Source organism: Corythoichthys intestinalis, chromosome 2 (assembly GCF_030265065.1).
Source record: "Corythoichthys intestinalis isolate RoL2023-P3 chromosome 2, ASM3026506v1, whole genome shotgun sequence".
Taxonomy (NCBI): domain Eukaryota; kingdom Metazoa; phylum Chordata; class Actinopteri; order Syngnathiformes; family Syngnathidae; genus Corythoichthys; species Corythoichthys intestinalis.
The window spans coordinates 7,675,236-7,689,554 of NC_080396.1; the positions used below are offsets into that span (position 1 = coordinate 7,675,236).

General features: G+C 39.6%; 1 protein-coding gene across 4 annotated transcripts in view; it reads right to left on the reverse strand.

Moving 5' to 3' along the window:
- The window catches only part of zranb3 (zinc finger, RAN-binding domain containing 3), a 311,366-nt gene that overhangs the window by 45,606 nt on the left and 251,441 nt on the right, over positions 1 to 14,319 (reverse strand). The window lies entirely within an intron of this gene.

Consider the following 14,319-nt stretch of genomic DNA (forward strand, 5'->3'; position numbering starts at 1 on the left):
ATACTGTAGCCATTTAACTGTTCTGCCTAAATGCATGATGGGAAGTGCAACCATGACTGTGCGTAGGGGCACCAATTATATATCTTCTCTGCGTTGGGAAATAACATAGGGTGTTAAGAAAAAGATCAACTACTACCATTCTTCCCCACATTGTTTCCCACGGAGTTTCTAATTGCTGAGAGAGGGATTGTGAGGCTTTATCCATTTAATAAAGGGCTCCAAAGACTGCCAAAATTCACTCTACTCATGTTACGCTGCCTTTTAGCTGTATAAATAGGTAAACGGCACCATTATAGATTGAACGCGACAATGCGTGAGTGGGTCGTGCAGCGCATGCGTTAACTGCGTTAAATATTTTGACGTGATTAATTTTTAAAGAATTAATTACCGCCGTTAACGCAATAAAATTAATAGCCCTACTTTAAGCCAAAACTAAAGACTCTGGATGAACGTAAGACATTTTGTCTGTAACGTTAAATACAATTAGAAAACCATTTAATTAAAAAAAAAAATATATATATATATATATATATATATATATATATTAAAAAAAGGCATGTCCGATATTTTTTTGCCGATTCCGATACTTTGAAAATGACGTGATTGGACCCATCTCTAGTTGTAATGATTTATTTTGAAAGTGTTTCATTCAGTTTTATTGATTTGGGTGGGTACACTGCCCTCTAGTTGAAACAGTGAATATGCCATTGTTTTTCTAACATGGCTGAATCCAGCTGCTCCCTGTTAAGACCAACATAAGGTATGTTTTTATTTGAGCTTATATGTTTGTTTATGCATTCGTTATTTAGTTCAGAACTATATTTAGCAGTTTTTTGTGGGAATATATGTTTGAACGTTTTGTTAAGAGCTTTGTGGAGAAAAAAAAGTAAAAGTAAAAAAAGCATTTTGTAGCATTTAACACATTTCTCCCAAAAACGTATAAATACCTTCTATTTTTAAGTGTTTCAGTGTCCCGAAGACGTATATGTCTTTTACGTTTTTTTTTTCACAAGAGACATCTCTGGGTTCTGATTCAACTTAGCTCCAAAGCACAACGCTGAAAATCCATTTTAAAGCAATAAAACTGGCCACTGGAGGGCAGTAGCACATTTGGTAAGACTCGCAACCCAATTCAAAGGAACGAACGGCCGGGGCGCCGGCGGAAGATGACCGAATGGACGTCCAGGATGCCAGGCGGCGGACGACCGAGCAGAACAACCGGGAGGACGCCCGGGATGCCAGGCGCTCAAAGACTGAGCAGAACGACCACCAGTGCAGTGGACGATGCCGTTGAGTCCGTGCTGCTCGCCGAGCAGAGCCTGCGCCGCCTGGCTCGGACGCTCGCATCCCCCACATCCTCCAGTGTCTCGCACGGAAACGCACACGGCCAAACCAGTTCACCCCCAGGAACACAAGTTCCCCAGGCGAACTCTGCCACGAGGCAGTGGTCACCACAAAAGAAAGACTAAAAAAATGAGGCGGTGGGGGGAAAAGTTTACCCCGGCTGTCGCAGCCACAACAGCGTCATCTCTCAGTTCAATAGTTTAGTTATGTGTAAATAAATTGTTACTTTGCTATCAAAAGCTCTACATGTTGTTGTTTATGTTATTTTGTAAAAGGAAAACCAGATGTTTGGGATGTAACCAAAGCAAAAAATAGCTGTGTTAAAGTCAAAGTCATGTTTGAAATGTATGGTTTCACAAAGGTCTCAATTCCTCTGTTTTTTTCATCAGAAATTGGAAAATTGCTCAAACTAAGCTATTTTCTAATGCTGATTTCTAAACAATGGAAAAAGATATGAACTAACTTTTTTTCCTGCTGAAAGAAGAGTCTAATCTTTCTTTTGATGGGTTCCATGTTTATATAGCAATAGAACAGAATTTTCTGTGGGCCTTGCAAAATCAGTCAAAATCCAGTAAAACGGCCAGGATCGAAGGGGCTTGCACCGATGAAAATAGCTTGGAGTGAATGAGTTAAGCTACCAGTGTTCAAATTAGCCAATTGTTCTTTTACAGTTTTTAGCCAATAAATTCATATTATTTTAAAAATAGTTATATTTTTGTTTCATATTGCACGCTATATAAAACGTTGTAAGTAGAGTCCGATCATGTCATTTTCAAAGTATCGGAACTGGCAAAAAAATATCGGACATGCCTTTTTTTAATATATATATATTTTTTAAATAAATCGTTTTCTAATTGTATTTAACGTTACAGACACACTATGTTACATTCATCCAGAGTCTTTAGTTTAGGCTTAAGGTAGGGTTATTAATTTTATCCCGTTTACGGCGGTAATTAATTAAAAAAAAAAAAATCACCTTAAAATATTTAACGCAATTAATGCATGCGCTGCACGGCCCACTCACGCATTATCGCTTTCAATCTGTAATGGCGCCGTTTTACCTATATATAGCGCTAAAAGGCAGCGTAAAATGAGTAGAGTGAATTTTGGCAGCCTTTGGAGCCTTTTTTTAATTGGTTAAAGCCTTACAATCCCTCTCCCTACGATTAGAAACATTGTGGGAAGCAATGTGGGGAAGAATGGTAGTAGTTGATCTTTTTCTTAACATCCTATGTTATTTCCCAACGCAGAGAAGATATATCAATTGGTACCACAACGCACAGTCACGGGTGCACTTCCCATCATGCACTTGGGCAGAACAGATAGCTACAGTATCATTTACTGAAAGCTCAACAAATACACTAGATGGAAATATTTAGTCACAATATACAAAGTCACATTTATCCTTTAAGAATTACAAGTCTTTCTATCCGTGGATCCCTCTCACAGAAAGAATGTTAATAATGCAAATGCCATCTTGAGGATTTATTGTCATAATAAACAAATACAGTACTTATGTGCTGTATGTTGAATGTATATATTCGAGTTTTATTCATTTTTTTCTTAATGCATTGCCAAAATGTATATGATCGGGAAAAATTATCTGGAATGATTGGAATTGAATCGGGATCAAAAAAAAAAGCAATCGGATCGGGAAATATCGGGATCGGCAGATACTCAAACTAAAACGATCGGGATCGGATCGGGAGCAAAAAAACATGATCGGAACAACCCTAGTTGTAAGAGTAGTCACCATTTTGTAAGGGCAAAAGTCACTATTTCTAAGATTGCCAACGGCCTCGGGTTGACAGGTATGAGTGTTGTACTTTATTAAAAGATGCACAGTTCATGGACTTACAGTTACTCCTGTAGCCCGCAAATGCTTTTATTTTGACGCATGCGCCGATAAGAGGATTCGAGGAGAGATTAGTTTTTCCTGAGACCTACGTGATGTCATGTCATTGCTTTTGAGCCAAAGCTGTAAAATTGAATGCGTCCATAGACAAGATTCGTAGCCTTCAAAAAAAGCGTTGTATTCACACACCCAGACAAAAAAAAAAAAAAAAAAAAAATGCGAACACGAATGCGTAAATATGAGTAAGAATCTTTTATATACGAACATGAATGTGTAAATACGAGTACTAATCTTTTTGACAGCGATCTTACTCAATACATCAGCAGGTTATTTCTTACAGTGGTATGAAAAAGTATCTGAACCTTTTGGAATTTATCACATTTCTGCATCAAATCCCAACCAAATGTGATCTGATCTTTGTCAAAATCACACAGATGAAAAAAAAACTCTGCTTTAACTAAAACCACCTAAACATTTAAAGGTTTTCCTATTTTAATGAGGATATTATGCAAACAATGACACAAGGGGGAAAAAATAAGTAAGTGAACCATCACATTTAAATATTTTGTCCCCCTCCCATGGCAGCAATAACTTCAACCAGACGCTTCCTGTAGCTGCAGATCAGTCTGACACATCGATCAGGACAAATCTTGGCCCATTGTTCTCTACAAAACTGCTGTAGTTCAGTCAGATTCCTGGGATGTCTGCCATGAATCGCTGTCTTTAGGTCATACAACAGCATCTCAATGGGGCTCAAGTCTGGACTTTGATTTGGCCACTCCAGAACGTGTATTTTGTTCTTCAGAAACCATTCTGAAGTTTTATTTCTGTGTTTTGGATCATTGTCTTGTTGCAGCATCCATCCTCTTTTTAGCTTCAACTGTCTGACAGACGGCCTCAGGTTTTCCTGCAAAACATCCAGATAAAATTTTAAATTCATTCTTCCATTCATGATTCCAAGTTGTCCAGGCCCCGAGGAAGCAAAACAGCGCCAAATGATGCTGCTCCCTCCACCATGCTTCACTGTGGGGATGAGGTGTTGATGTTGGTGAGCTGTTCCATTTTTCCTCCACACATGACATTGTGTGTTACTCCCAAACAATTCAACTTCGGTTTCATCAGTCTCCAAAATATTTTTCCAAAACTTTTGTGGAGTGTCCAAGTGCCTTTTTGCATTAAATATTAACTGAGCAACCATTTCTTTTTTAGACAGCAGTGGCTTCCTCTGTGGAGTCTTCCCATGAACACCATTTTGGCCAGTTTTACATAGAGTTGATGTGAGCACAGAGATATTGGACTGTATCAGTCATTTCTGTAAGTCTTTAGCAGACAATCTAGGGTTCTTTTTTACCTCTCTGAGTATTATTACTACCTGAGCGCTGAACTCTTGGCATCATCTTTGGTGGACGGCCATTCCTTGGGAGAGAAGCAACAATGCCAAACTCTCTCCATTTTTACACAACTTATCTGACTATCAATTAACATCCAGACTTTTATATCCTTTCCCAGCTTCATACAAATCAACAATCCTTGCTCTAAGGTCTTCAGACAGCTCTTTTGACCGAGCCATGATGCACATCAGACAATGCTTCTCATCAAGACAATTCTTACCAGGTGTGTGTTTTATAGTGGGCAGGGCAGCTTTAAACCACTCATCAGTGACTGGGCACACACCTGACTTAAGTTGTTTGGTAAAAATTGGTTTCAAATGCTCTTTAAGTCTCTTTAGGCAGAGGGTTCACTTACTTATTTTTTCCCCTTCTGTCATTGTTTGCATACGATGCTCAATAAAATATGGAAACCTATACATGTTTGGGTGGTTTTAGTTAAAGCAGACACAGTTTTTATCCATCTGTGTGATTTTGACAAAGATCAGATCACATTTGATGCTAATTTGATGCAGAAATGTGAGAAATTCCAAAATGTTGAGAAACTTTTTTCATAACACTGTAATACTCACGATACCTATGACATCATTGTAGTGCAGTATTGGTACTAATGGTAAACCATCAGAGCTATAGAAAGAGCTTTAAAATACTGAATTACTTCACATTGTCGTCAACAGCGCACACAAAGTTTTAGAGTGAACCAAATACAATATAAAATCTCCTATTGGGCATCTAAATCAGTCTCAACTTGGGGGATTTTTTTTCGCATCATGTCCATCAAGCAGGATAGTTCATTTCTGTTTAGTGTGCAATCTTGACTGTTCAACAAATATTTAATGCGAGTTTGTATTTCTTGCAGCCAAAACAGGAGTGTGAAGCATTCATTTCTTGGTGTTCGATAAAAAGAAAGAGGTTTGGAAAGAAGATTTGGACGTGGCACAAAAAAATTTAATGATGCAGCCAAAAAGAAAAAGTGTTGCATCACAGATGGGATACACTTGAACATTTTAAACTTTGTGAAATTGCTCTTAAAAACTAATGTCTGTTTGACTAGGTTGTTGGCTAAAAGTATTGGCCCCATAGGCGGAGTTTAACTTTTGGGCCGGGGGGGGGGGGGGGGGGGGGGGGAGGGGGGGATGGCGGGCATTGCACAACATGTTGATGACCCCAAAACGCAGTGTCAGCAATAAAATTAACTTACAAGAATATTTATTATAATAAGTTGAAAATGAGCGTTTTTTTGTTTCCCATCGTTCTTGAGCGGAATTCTAAACCAGGTTGCTTAGGACAGCTATACTTTTCGCCAAGACTGTCATCCCTTGAATATAGTACGCCCGCCGGTGTCGTGCCAATGTAGTTACCTCAGTCAAAAATTGTATCTCCTGCGCGGACCCATATGGAGGTAGATTTGTGTGTTCATTATCCGATTAAAAAAAAAAAAAAAAAGTGTTTGAATGCAAAAATAAATTTGAAACTAAAAAAAAAAATGCATTTGAAAGCTATTTTCTTTGAATTCTTTTGGGATTGAAGTCATTTTTTTTTTTTTTTTGATTGAAGCAACTTTTTTGACTGAAGTAATTTTGTTTTGCGTTTGGGCCACATTTTGGCCAGGACATTTGTGTCTTTATTATTCAAAAAAGAAGTTGCTTCAAACAAAAAAATATATATTTTCAAACGAAAAATCACTTCAATCAAATAAAAAAATTTCAATCATAGAAAAAAGTTTATGCGAAAAAATATTTTAGACTCAAATATTTGCATTTGAATACATTTAATTTTTAATTGAAAAAGTTTTGATTTTAACAATCCTTTTTGTATAGGGGGCCATAATATGGGTAGGACATTGGTGTCTAAATCATTAAATCCCCCCAAAAGCTGCTTCAATCAAAAAAAACAAAACAAAACAAAACAAAAAAAATCAAACAAAGATAAAAATGATTTGAAATATAAAATTGCCCTCTCTGAATTTTTTTTTTTATAACAATATGCAAAGCAAATGACCGTCTAAGGTGCTAGTCACATGATCTGTTCGAAAAATTATTTTGACCCATTATAAAAATATATTTTTTGTTCATTTCATTTATTTTTGTTGTTACCTATAATGCTTTACAACTTATATATACAGTATACATACATATATATATATATATATATATATATATATGTAGGAAAGTCAATTACATGCAATGACACTTTTCGGCCACCAGGGGGGGCTGGGCCCCCCCTTAAACTCCGCTTATGATTGGCACACCTGCAATTCTGTCAGATAATGCTCCATTTCTCCCAGAAAATTATTGCAATTACAAATGCTTTGGTAGCAATATCTTCATTTATTTTGCTTGGAATGAAAAAAACACAAAAGACAATGGGAAAAAAAAAATCAAATCATTATCATTTTACACAAAACTCCAAAAATGGGCCGGACAAAAGTATTGGCACTCTTTGAAAAATCATGTGATCATGCTTCTCTAATTTGTGTAATTAACAGCACCTGTTAGTTACCTGTGGCGCATAAAAGGTGGTGGCAATATCTAAATCACACTTGCACCCAGTTAAAATGGGTTAAAATTGACTTAACCTCTGTCCTGTGTCCTTGTGTGTACCACACTAAGCAAAGGAGAAAAGAAAGAAGACCAGAGAACTGTCTGAGGACTTGAGGAGCAAAATTGTGAGAAAGCATGGGCAATCTCAAGGCTACAAGTCCATCTCCAAAGACCTGAATGTTCCTATGTCTACCGTGCACAGTGTCTTCAATAAGTGGAAAGCCCATGGCACTGTGGCTAACCTCCCTAGATGTGGACGGAAAAGGAAAATTGACGAGAGATTTCAACGAAAGATAGTGCGGATGGTGAATAAAGAACCTCGACTAACATCTAAACAAGTTCAAGCTGTCCTGCAGTCCGAGGGTACAACACTGTCAATCCGTACTATCTGTCTGAATGAAAAGGGAATCTATGATAAGATACCCAGGGAGACCCCACTTCTGACCAGGAGACATTAAAAAGGCAGGCTGGAGTTTGCCAAAACTTACCTGAGAAAGCCAAAAACGTTTTGGAAGAATGTTCTCTGGTCAGATGAGACAAAAGTAGAGATTTTTGGTGGCGGAGGTTCCCTGATATTTTGGGGTTGCTTTGCTCCCTCTGGCACTGGACTGCTTAACCGTGTGCATGGCATTATGAAGTCTGAAGACTACCAACAAATTTTGCAGCATAATGTAGTGCCCAGTGTGAGAAAGCTGGGTCTCCCTCAGAGGTTATGGGTCTTCCAGCAGGACAATGACCCAAAACATACTTCAAAATCACTAGAAAATGGTTTGAGAAAAAGCACTGGAGGCTTCTAAAGTGGCCAGCAATGAGTCCAGACACGAATCCCATAGAACACCTTTGGAGAAGGCAAATCTCAGAGACCTGGAGCAGTTGGCCAAAGAAAAATGGTTTAAAATTCCAGCAGAGCATTGTAAGAAACATATTGATGGACAACAGAAGCGGTTGTTCGCAGTTATTTTGTCAAACGGTTGTGCTACCAAGTATTAGGCTGAGGGTGCCAATACTTTCGTCCGACCCATTTTTGGAGTTTTGTGTAAAATGATAATGATTTACTTCCCCCCCCCCCCCCCCCCCCCCCCCATTCTCTTTTGTGTTATTTCATTGCAAGCAAAATAAATGAAGGTATTACTACCAAGGCATTTGTAATTGCATTTTTTTTCTGGGAGAAATTGAGCATTATCTGACAGAATTGCAGGGGTGCCAATACTTTTGGCCATCAGTATATGACACAAATGCCGCTCCGGAACAAATTAACAAGTTAGAAAAATAATAACAAACAACGCTAATATAGACGGCACTGTAATGTACTGAAGTTACCACTGTATATATCTGGTAATTTTTACCTCCGCTAGCAAGTGAGACCTATGGAAGGGAAGGTTGTGTATTTGGTTCCATACAGTATGTGCATTTTTTTATGTCAGTATGTTTATGTTCAAGATAACTCAAGAACCAATAAAGGGATTTATATAAACTTGAATAATACTGATATACAGTGGGGAGAACAAGTATTTGATACACTGCTGATTTTGCTGGTTTTCCCACTTGCAAAGCATGTAGAGGTCTGTAATTTGTATCATAAGTTCTCTTCAGCTGTGAGGGACGGAATCTAATACAAAAAAACAGAAAATCACGTTGTATGATTTTTAAATAATAAAATAGCATTTAATTACATGAAATAAGTATTTCATACATCAGAAAAATCGAACTTAATATTTGGTACGAAACCTTTGTTTGCTATTACAGATACCAAACGTTTCCTGTAGTCCTTGACAAGGTTTCCACACACTGCAGCAGGGATTTTGGCCCACTCCTCCATGCAGATCTTCTCCAGAGCCTTCAGGTTTCGGGGCTGTTGCTGGGCAACACGGACTTTCAGCTCCCTCCATAGATTTTCTATCGGGTTCAGATCTGGTGACTGGCTAGGCCACTCCAGGACCTTAAGATGCTTCTTACGGAGCCACTATTTAGTTGCCTTGGCTGTGTGCTCTGGGTCATTGTCATGCTGGAAGACCCAGCCACGACTCATCTTCAGGGCTCTCGCCGAAGGAAGGAGGTTGTCAGCCAAGATCTGGTGATACATAGCCCCATCCATCCTCCCCTCAATACGGTGCAGTCGTCCTGTACCCTTGGCAGAGAAGCAACCCCAAAAAAATGATGTTTCCTCCTCCATGTTTCACGGTTGGGATGGTGTTCTTGGGGTTGTACTCATCCTTCTTTTTCCTCCAAACACGACGAGCCGAGTTTAGACCAAAAAGTTCCATTTGGTCTCATCCGACCACATGACCTTCTCCCATTGCTCCTCTGGATCATCCAGATGATCAGTGGCAAACTTCAAACGTGTCTGGACATGCACTGGCTTCAGCAGCGGGACCTTGCGTGCGCTGTAGGATTTTAATCCATGATGGCGTAATGTGTTTCCGATGGTTTTCTTCGATACTGTGGTTCCAGCTCTCTTCAGGTCATTGACCAGGTCCTGCTGTGTAGTTCTGGGTTGATCTCTCACCTTCCTCATGATCAGTGATGCCCCACGAGGTGAGATCTGGCATGGAGCCCCAGAACGAGGCAGATTGACCGTCAACTTGAACTTCTTCCATTTTCTAATAACCGCTCCAACAGTTGTTACCTTCTCACCAAGCTGCTTGCTTATTTTCCTGTAGCCCATCCCAGCCTTGTGCAGGTCTATTATTTTATCCCTGATGTCCTTACACAGCTCTTTGGTCTTGGCCATTGTGGAGAGGTTGGAGTTTGTTTGTTTGAGCATGTGAACAGGTGTCTTTTATACAGGTAACAAGTTCAAACAGGTGCAGTTACTTCTGGTAATGAGTGGAGAACAGTAGGGTTTCTTAAAAAAAAACTAAGAGCCGAAATATTTACTAGTTGGTAATGTATCGAATACTAATTTCATGCAGTTAAATACAAATTTATTATTTAAAAATTATACAATGTGATTTTCTGGATTTTTGTATTAGATTCCGTCCCTCACAGTTGAAGAGAATTTATGATACAAATTACAGCCCTCTACATGGCTTGCAAGTGGGAAAACCAGCAAAATCGGCAGTGTATCAAATACTTGTTCTCCCCACTGTATATATATGATCTTTATTCCGGAGTCACACAGGGTGTCCATATCGCATAAACCAACAGAAAAATGACATAAGAAAAATAGAGTCTACAAAAGAAAGAAGATTAAAAAGTCACAAACTATCTGTGCACAACAAATAGGCTTTTACGCCAATGGTGCCACATGCTTGACCTACATCTTATAACTATTTTTAGGATCCGTTATTTCCATTAAAATACTATTTTCGGACTCATTTAACGACAAATGAACTTATACATCAGATTTCTTATTAGCGCTTAAAGTGCCTACGACACGAAAAAGCATGTTTATTTCATAATACACGCGGTATTTAATGCTCCTGAATGAAATGGACCGCTTGGATGTGTGTGGAAGCGATCGCTATATTGATTTAGTTTTTTGGATACCGCGCCATTAAAATGAGTGACTTCCGGCAAAAGTCTCGAGTTGAGAAAGAGGGCGCTGTGACGTGTAATGAGAAGGACTAAGGAATCAGATGATTATGCGGATTAATACGTTTATTTTTCGCATCACGCCAGCCAAACGGCTGCAGAAAAATCGTGCTGTATGAGGGAGAGGCGTGTGTGCATTTTTGGAGTTTCAAAAGGTTCCCATTTACCGTGGATATTGGCCAAAACAAGCCCTACTACTGTGGGACCATGGGACTTACGAGGAAGTGAGTAAACATAATTTTTTGTATTATGTCAAATACTGGGATCATTTTAATACGGAGGTGGCTTGCATTTTGTGGCTGACATGCTCCTTGTCCCCTCGGCCGACAACCGGCGGCTTGTCGCACATCCGGGCGAGCACTATACTCGGCTTTTGCACTCTTGGTGAGCCTGGTGTTCTGTCAAATTTTCCATCCGATCAGAAATTGCAACTTTGTGTTAAAAATAGCCGCGAATACAGCGATTACAAAGGAAACACTACAAACTTTCTTTAACTAAAGGACTACTTACGTTTGATCATTGATAGGCATGTAAAAAGCTCTCCTCGTGCACATTAGCTGCACGTTAGCTGCACAACAACTGCAGCCGCCCTCCTCCCGGGAACGAGCTGTAAATTGCTCTCTGCCGGGCAGATGGCCGATCGGCGAAGACAATCGACAACCCAGTCGTCATGTGAAATGGTCCGGGCTAGTTATGTGTGATTTTCCGCTCCGAAGACTTTGAAACATCACTCGGTTCGGGTTAGCATGTCGGCTAGCTGTCATGTCTTTTGGTTTGTTTACATTCTCCGAAGCTGGGAAAGGGAAATGACATAAGCCCGATTTAGCTGTCATAAAATATAGTTCGGGAGGTGGAACAGTAAAGGTGAAGTCGACAGTTTTGGCCATTATGGAGTCATTTTGCCATGTCGTCTTTAATAAATGCATTTTTATTATTTCACATTCCATTTAGCACAAGACTTATTTGTCATGGCCATGCCATTTATTTAGCAATTGGGGGAAAATACTTGGATAAAAAGAATATCCTGTAAAAATATTGTAGTAGAGAGACAGAAACTCAAATTTGCTGCTCTCTTTGTTGCGTTTTCCTCATTGTGAATAATTCCCCCTCAACGGGCTGACTGGTCCTTCTCAAGCCATTTATTTAGCTATTGGGGAAAAATACTTGGATAAATATATATATGAATATCCTGTAAAAATATTGGAGTAGAGAGACTGAAACAATGACATTTTGCAGCTCTCTTTGACGCGTTTTCCTAGTTGTGAATAATTCCCCCTCAATGGGCTGCATACTAAATCAGATGAAATCGTGACTCCGCTGACGTCATCCACCTGTTGGGGACGCTAGAGCCATATAATGGTAGGCGTGGCTAACCGGCAGAATAAAAGACTAATTTCTTGTCATCGGCGCTTTGCTTAATAGTTGGATATAGTCTCAAAATATGATTCCAATTCACATAATAACCCTATTTAAGACTTTTTTTCTTCTGTCATACGCACTTTAAAGGTTGCTAACCCAAAACTGACAAATAATTGGCTGTTGCTGTACCATCTAGGCACCCTCAATAACAGCCTCAAGGCATCATTATAGGCTGCATTTAGCCTCTGTATGGATTTCGCTAAGTACCTGGTCCACAGGTGAGCGGTATGAAATGGTGTGCAATATGCCCTGAACAGTGATATTTTCACGTTGAAGTAACACATAAAATGTTTTCTCTTAAGCATGTTTGCCTGTGCATAAAGATTACTGCATTGACGGTGAATGTCCCTGTCGTCTGACAAATCAGCAGTTATAAAATGGCCGAGATATTTAGCCTCGTTGCAGTCATTAAGCGCTTTTTTGCCCAGAAAGAAGCGAGGAAATACAGCCCCTCTATCTTCTTTAGATCGTAAAATCATGTTACTTTTCTCTACATTGTATTTGATGTCAAATTGATGTCACCAAACTGAGAAAATAATGAGAGTAACTCCTGTAAGCCAGCATTGCATGGACAGGGCACCACCATACCATCCGCGTACATACAGTGCCTTGCAAAAGTATTTGGCCCCCTTGAACCTTGCAACCTTTCGCCACATTTCAGGCTTCAAACATAAAGATATAAAATTTTAATTTTTTGTCAAGAATCAACAACAAGTGGGACACAATCGTGAAGTGGAACAAAATTTATTGGATAATTTAAACTTTTTTAACAAATAAAAAACTGAAAAGTGGGGCGTGCAATATTTTTCGGCCCCCTTGCGTTAATACTTTGTAGCGCCACCTTTTGCTCCAATTACAGCTGCAAGTCGCTTGGGGTATGTTTCAATCAGTTTTGCACATCGAGAGACTGACATTCTTGCCCATTCTTCCTTGCAAAACAGCTTGAGCTCAGTGAGGTTGGATGGAGAGTGTTTGTGAACAGCAGTCTTCAGCTCTTTACATGATTCTCGATTGGATTCAGGTCAGGACTTTGACTTGGCCATTCTAACACCTGGATATGTTTATTTTTGAACCATTCCATTGTAGATTTGGCTTTATGTTTTGGATCATTGTCCTGTTGGAAGATAAATCTCCGTCCCAGTCTCAGGACTTGTGCAGATACCAACAGGTTTTCTTCCAGAATGTTCCTGTATTTGGCTGCATCCATCTTCCCGTCAATTTTAACCATCTTCCCTGTCCCTGCTGAAGAAAGGCAGGCCCAAACCATGATACTGCCACCACCATGTTTGACAGTGGGGATGGTGTGTCCAGGGTGATGAGCTGTGTTGCTTTTACGCCAAACATATCGTTTTGCATTGTGGCCAAAAAGTTCAATTTTGGTTTCATCTGACCTGAGCACCTTCTTCCACATGTTTGGTGTGTCTCCCAGGTGGCTTGTGGCAAACATTAAACGAGACTTTTTTTGGATATCTTTGAGGAATGGCTTTCTTCTTGCCACTCTTCCATAAAGGCCAGATTTGTGCAGTGTACGACTGATTGTTGTCCTATGGACAGACTCTCCCACCTCAGCTGTAGATCTCTGCAGTTCATCCAGAGTGATCATGGGCCTCTTGGCTGCATCTCTGATCAGTCTTCTCCTTGTTTGAGAAGAAAGTTTGGAAGGACGGCCGGGTCTTGGTAGATTTGCAGTGGTCGGATGCTCCTTCCATTTCAATATGATGGCTTGCACAGTGCTCCTTGAGATGTTTAAAGCTTGGGAAATCTTTTTGTATCCAAATCCGGCTTTAAACTTCTCCACAACAGTATCTCGGACCTGCCTGGTGTGTTCCTTGGTTTTCATAATGCTCTCTGCACTTTAAACAGAACCCTGAGACTATCACAGAGCAGGTGCATTTATACGGAGACTTGATTACACACAGGTGGATTCTATTTATCATCATCGGTCATTTAGGACAACATTGGATCATTCAGAGATCCTCACTGAACTTCTGGAGTGAGTTTGCTGCACTGAAAGTAAAGGGGCCGAATAATATTGCACGCCCCACTTTTCAGTTTTTTATTTGTTAAAAAAGTTTAAATTATCCAATAAATGTTGTTCCACTTCACGATTGTGTCCCACTTGTTGTTGATTCTTGACAAAAAAAAATAAATTTCATATCTTTATGTTTGAAGCCTGAAATGTGTACCACTGTAAGATGGTTAATGATAGTGCTTCCTACAACACAGCCAGGATTAC